Genomic DNA, 7,186 nt, shown 5'->3' on the forward strand with positions numbered 1-7,186 from the left:
GGTTTCCGTAGAGTTGATCTACACATTGTAGATTTCACTAAGAGAGCCAAACCACATGCTTGACTTATTGAAAAATCTTCTAAAGGTTGGGTATGGCATAGAAGGTGTGGGAACCCCGACTCATAAGTCTCGATCGCCGAATGTTCGTGTACAGTGATCCCAGAGATCAATGCTCACAGAACACACAGAAGCGGGAATACAAGAGTCTTACATCCTTACATATCGTCTGATACAAATACAGACCATTACGGTCAAGTCTTACAAAGTGTAGATGACGAGATGACAGATGTGCAATCTGGACCTGAATTCGACGAACTTAGTATCACCACATACAAGCAACATATTTGTATCTTATTCTTAACTGAGCGACACAGCTCTAAATATTAAACAATTTTTACCAATTATAACAGTGTCTGGGTGGGATACTGCTAGTATCTTTTGGAAATTTTAACATGAAGATATTCATATAATCACACAAGGGGTGCTACATCTACACTTGACGTTTCTCTGATTACTCTTGTATGGCTAGGGAAAGCAATGAGTCAATGGATCAGTAGCCCGTCTTTCTTGGGTTGATCGACATATTGTGATTCTATGACTTGTATTCTTGCATGCACAGGTTGCTCCATAAGATTTGATGTTGATCTGGCCAGGAGATTTTTTGCCTCTTTTTTGGCGCCTTCTATTCCTTGAAGCTCTTCATATTTTCTATTATTTGTAACTGCCTCTAGGTAGGCCACTGGACACAGGATTTTTGGATTTGCGTTTGCAGTTGGCTGGCTGATATAGATTTGGATGAAGATGAAGAAATAATTAGACCCACATTAGGGTTGAAAGGGTTGGTGGGGCGAGATGTACAAAAGTTTGTGCTTTGCGGTTCTTTTTTCCATCCTTCTTTGTTGTGACCAAATGTATAATTACGAGTAGATGTGAAGACCATAACACACAAGTTATTTATATTAAGCAATGGCATATTTAGCTTTAGCCGTCCAAGACTACCACTACAAGATGCACGACATGAATGTTTTGAATTGATCATTTGTTGCATGTTTCAATCAATTAGCGAGTTTCTTATTTAACTTTACCCAACTTAATTACTATAAATGGAAATAGTTCGTTAAATTTGCACACATAAAATTTGTCGATGCCCTAGTTAAGTAACTCATTTTAGGAGCATGTGCTAGATAACAGGGTACTAACTAAAACTAATGAGTTTGCGCTTAGAGCAGATAGGGGCGGGGCACTTAGTGTCGATCTCATCTCTCACTCAGTCTATCGATGGGTGATTGCAACTATGTTCACTAGGAAATTGATATCGCACAAAATACAGTAGCAACGTGAATTTTGTACAGTTAAACTCTAGAAGAACTTTTCAAATAGATGAAACATATGAGGATTATGTGTCCTTAGTAGTTAGATTCATTATCTAAAAATACTAATAGACCCCATCTATTTCAAAGATCTCATGACGCTCTAGATCTCAGAAGATGGATTGCTAGCCCCTCCATTAGAAAACAAAGTGCCACCAGAGCAACATAATGTGTGTTACAAAGCGTTTACATAGGTTTTCCATCATCTAAAATCTTTCTTTTCTGATGTCTCATATTCTCAAGCTGGTTTGTCTTTTTTTTCTTGTATTCTACTACTCCATCCTAATTATAAGACATTTTGGACATGACAATATGGACTATATAAGGATTGAAATGAGTGAACAAACACACTTAAACACGCCTATATACATCTGATTCAAATAAAAGTTAGAACATCGTATAGTTCGCAACCGATAGATAGTTGTTAAGAGTTGATGCAGGACAAAAGGTAGGTGCTGATCCAAATGATTTATCGTGGAGAGAACACAATTGATGTATGGTCGGTGGTGTATAAATTGTGAGCCAAGCGTGTGGCTGCTAGAACATTTATCTCGGATCAATTATGTGTGCTTTTTATGGAATATCTTTTACATATAATGCAGTGTTATCTAGAAGTAGAATGGTAAAATTTGTGGAGCATGAATCGTCATCAAACCATGGATATGGTAAGGATTTCTCTGATTCTTTGCTCCAAAAGATATTAATCCTATATCTATAAGCAAATATCGAGTCACTAGTCACCTTGTCCAACCAATCGTTGCAACTTACAAACTTTCGGTGAAAATTTGAAACAATGATGAGTACTAGGGGTGCAAGATATGGGTGTTCCTCACTTGTAACCTAATCAATACCAATTGTGTGATTGTATACATATTGACAAATAATATGATGATTAATATTTGTCAGTTGCATGACTTGCTTTATTTGCCAAACATATTGATATGTCCATTTTGCATCATGATTTCATGTTGATATTTATTGCTTTATGGGCAGTTATATTACTTTGTGGTACCATATTTATGCCTTTTCTCTCTTATTTTGCAAGGTTTATTTGAAGAGGGAGAATTCAGGCAGCTGGAATTCTGGACTGGAAAAGGAGCAAATCTTAGTCCCCAATTCTGCACATCTCCAAATGCCCTGAAAATTTATGTGGAATTTTTTGGGATTATATAAAAAATACTGGGCGAAAGAAGTACCGGAGGGGAGCTACCAGGGCGCCACAAGCCCTGCCACCCACACCCCCCTGATGGCGGATGGCAAGCTTGTGGGCTCCCTGACGGCCCACTAGCCCCCCTCTTTCGCTATATGAAGGGTTTCGTTCCAGAAAAAAATCAATCGGGAGCTTTTTCGTGGTTTCGCCACCGCCACGAGGCGGAACTTGAGCAGATCCAATCTAGAGCTCCGGCAGGACGATCCTGCCGGGGAAACTTCCCTCCCGGAGGGGAAATCGTCGCCATCGTCATCACCAACACTCCTCTCGTCGGAGGGGAGGCATCTTCATCAACATCTTCATCAGCACCATCTCCTCTCCAATCCCTAGTTCATCTCTTGTAACCAATCTCCATCTCACGACTCCGATTGGTACTTGTAAGGTTACTAGTAGTGTTGATTACTCTTTGTAGTTGATGCTAGTTGGATTACTTGCTGGAAGAGTTTACGTTCAGATCCTTGATGCTATTAGTTACACCTCTGATCATGATTATGATTATGCTTTGTGAGTAGTTACTTTTGTTCCTGAGGACATGGGATAAGTCATGCTGATAATAGTCATGTGAATTTGATATTCGTTCGGTATTTTGATATGTTGTATGTTGTTTTTCCTCTAGTGGTGTTATGTGAACGTCGACTACATAACACTTCACCATACTTGGGCCTAGAGGAAGGCATTCGGGAGTAGTAAGTAGATGATGGGTTGCTGGAGTGACAGAAGCTTAAACCCCAGTCTATGCGTCGCTTTGTAAGGGGCTGATTTGGATCCACTAGTTTAATGCTATGGTTAGACGTTGTCTTAATTCTTCTTTCGTAGTTGCGGATGCTTGCGAGAGGGGTTAATCATAAGTGGGATGCTTGTCCAAGTAAGGGCAGTACCCAAGCACCGGTCCACCCACATATCAAATTATCAAAGTAACGAACGCGAATCATATGAACATGATGAAACTAGCATGACAGAAATTCCTGTGTGTCCTCGGGAGCGTTTTTCCTCCTATAAGACTTTGTTCGGGCTTGTCCCTTGCTACAAAAGGGATTGGGCCACTTGCTGCACCCTTGCTACTACTTGTTACTTGTTACTTTTCGCTTGCTACGTTTCACCTCACTACACCATCACTTGTTACCGCTAATTTTAGTGCTTGCAGTTATTACCTTGCTGAAAACCATTTATCAGAGCCTTCTGCTCCTCGTTGGGTTCGACACTCTTACTTATCGAAAGGACTATGATTGATCCCCTATACTTGTGGGTCATCAAGACTCTTTTCTGGCAACGTTGCCGGGGAGTGAAGCGCCTTTGGTAAGTGGAAATTGGTAAGGAAACATTTATATAAAGTGCTGAAATTTATTGTCACTTGTCACTATGGAAACTGTTCCTTTGAGGAGTTTGTTCGGGGTATCTTCACCACGAACGGAAGCACAAGGAGTTGTTCCTCAACCTGAGGTACCTACTGAAAATATATTTTATGAAATTCCTTCGGGTATGCTTGAGAAACTGTTGGCTAATCCTTTCATAGGAGGTGGATCTTGACATCCAGACTTGCATCTGATATATGTAGATGAAGTTTGTGGTTTATTTAAGCTTGCAGGTTTGCCCGAGGATGAGGTAAAAAAAGAAAGTCTTTCCTTTATCTTTGAAGGATAAGGCGTTGACATGGTATAGGCTATGTGATGATACTGGATCATGGGACTACAATCTGTTCAAATTGGAATTTCATCAAAAGTTCTATCCTATGCATTTAGTACATCGTGATCGGAACTTTATTTATAACTTTTGGCCTCGTGACAGGGAAATCATAGCTCAAGCTTGGGGAGGCTTAAATCAATGCTATATTCATGCCCCAATCATGAGCTCTCGAGAGATATTATCACTCAAAACTTTTATGCTCGACTTTCTCATGAAGATCGTACCATGCTTGACACTTCTTGTACCGGTTCTTTTATGAAGAAGGATATTGACCACAAGTGGAATTTATTGGAAAGAATCAAACGTAACTCTGAAGATTGGGAGCTGGAGGTAGGTAAGCAGTCAGGTATGAATTTCCAGTTTGATTGCGTTAAATCTTTTGTTGAGACAAACACTTCTAGAGATTTTAGCGCTAAGTATGGACTTGACTCTGAGATAGTAGCTTCTCTATGTGAATCTTTTGCTGCTCATGTTGATCTTCCCAAAGATAAGTGGTTTAAGTATCATCCTCCTGTAGAAAGCAACATAGTCAAAACCAATCTAGTTGAGGAGAAAGTCATTGCTCTTAGTGATCCTGTTGTTCCTTGTGCCTACGCTGAGAAACCACCATACCCTGCTAGGATAAAGGATTATTCTAAAGCTCCAACTGTGATACGTAGGGGTTACATTAGACCACTTGCACCCCCTGAGGAGATTAGAGTTGAACCTAGTGTTGCTATTATCAAAGATCTTTTAACCGAACACGTAGACGGGCATGTTATCAAATTCTGTGAGGACTCCGCTAGAATAGCTAAACCTCACGCGAAAGACAAATACGGACCTGTAGTTGGCCTGCCCATTGTTTCTGTCAAGATAGGAGATCACTGTTACCATGGTTTATGCGATATGGGAGCTAGTGTTAGTGCAATACCCCGTTCCCTATTTGATGAAATCAAAGATGAGATTGCACCTGCTGAGCTAGAACCCATTGATGTCACTATTACGCTAGCTAATAGAGACACTATCTGCCCTCTCGGAATTGTGAGAGACGTAGAAGTCATGAGTGGTAATACGAAGTATCCTACTGATTTCCTCATCCTTGGTACTGCACTAGATAGCTTTTGTCCCATCATATTCGGTAGACCCTTTCTCAACACTGTCAATGCTCACATTGATTGCATTAAGCACACCGTTGATACTTCTCCATCGTATCTACTTTTCCAAACTCTTTTGCCCTTGTTTTGGACTCTAATTTGCATGATTTGCATGGAACTAACCTGGACTGGCGCTGTTTTCAGCGGAATTGCCTTGGTGTTATTTTAGTGCAGAAATCAAAGTTCTCCAAACGTCCTGAAAATTTACGGGGATCATTTTTGGAAAATATGAAAAATGTTTGCGCCAAGTTCCACCCGAGGGGGTGGGCCAGTGGGCCACAAGCCCTAGCTCCACCACCACCCCCCTGGTGGCGGTGGGCAAGCTTGTTGTGCCCACACAGCTCTGCCGCCCCCAACCTCAGGTCTATAAGTTCACTTTCGTCCCAGAAAAAATAAAAAGAGAAGATTTCGTAGCGTTTGCGATACGGAGGCACCGCCACAACCTGTTCTTCATCTGGAGGGCAGATCTGGAGTCCGTCTTGGGCTCCGGAGAGGGGAAATCGTCTCCATCGTCATCATCAACCTTCTTCCCTCTCCAATTCCATGAAGCTCTTCATCGTTCATGAGTAATCTATTCGTAGGCTCGTTGGGCGGTGATGAGTAGGATGAGATCTATCATGTAATCAAGTTAGTTTTGATGGGGATTGATCCCTAGTATCCACTATGTTCTGAGATTGATGTTGCTACTACTTTGACATGCTTAATGCTTGTCACTAGGGCCCGAGTGCCATGATTTCAGATCTGAAATTATTATGTTGTCACCAATATATGTGTGTTTTAGATCCGATCTTGCAAGTTGTAGTTACCTACTATGTGTTATGATCCGGCAACCCCGGAGTGCCAATAACCGGAACCACTCCCGGTGATGACCATAGTTTGAGGAGTTCATGTGTTCACCAAGTGCTAATGCGTTAGTCCGGTTCTTTATTAAAAGGAGAACCTTAATATCACGTAGTTTCCTTTTGGACCCCGCTGCCACGGGAGGGATGGACAATAGATGTCATGCAAGTTCTTTTCCCTAAGCACGTATGACGACACACGGAATGCATGCCTACATCACATTGACGAACGGGAGCTAGCCACATATCTCTCCGTGTTATAACTGTTGCATGATGAATATCATCCAAACAAATCACCGACCCATTGCCTACGAGTTTGTCCTACTACTGTTGTTACTTGTCTTGCTCTGCTACTGTTACTACTGCTGTTACTGATGTTACTTGTCTTGCTCTGCTGCTACTGTTGCTACTATTGTCGCTTGCTACTGTTGCTACTTGCTACTACTGTCACTACTGGTGTTCCTTGCCACTGCCATTACTCGCTACTTTGTTGTTACTACTTTGCTTGCAGATACTAATCTTTCAGGTGTGGTTGAATCTGACACATTCAGCTGCTAATACTTGAGAGTATCCTTCCACCTCCTATAGGCGTACCAACAAATTTGGGTCGAATACTCTACCCTCGAAAACTGCTACGATCCCACGCATTGGTGGGCCGTCAACAACATTCTTCTAGTTTCGATTGCCGGAGAGTGCTAGCAGCATTCTTCTGGTGCCGTTGCAAGGGAAGGTCTGCTGTTACAGAGTCAGCATTTTTCTGGCGCCGTTGCCGGGGAGTCATAGCTGACATCATCATTTTTCTGGCGCCGTTGCTGGGGAAGCACAGCTGACATCAGCATTTTTCTGGCGCCGTTGCCGGGGAGGTATTGCTATATTCTCTGAGTTACTTCGGATTTATATGTGGTGATCACTATGAAGAATCTGAAGGATCCAAAAACCAAAGTCTTGCCC

This window comes from Hordeum vulgare, chromosome 1H (genome assembly GCF_904849725.1).
Source record: "Hordeum vulgare subsp. vulgare chromosome 1H, MorexV3_pseudomolecules_assembly, whole genome shotgun sequence".
NCBI lineage: Eukaryota > Viridiplantae > Streptophyta > Magnoliopsida > Poales > Poaceae > Hordeum > Hordeum vulgare.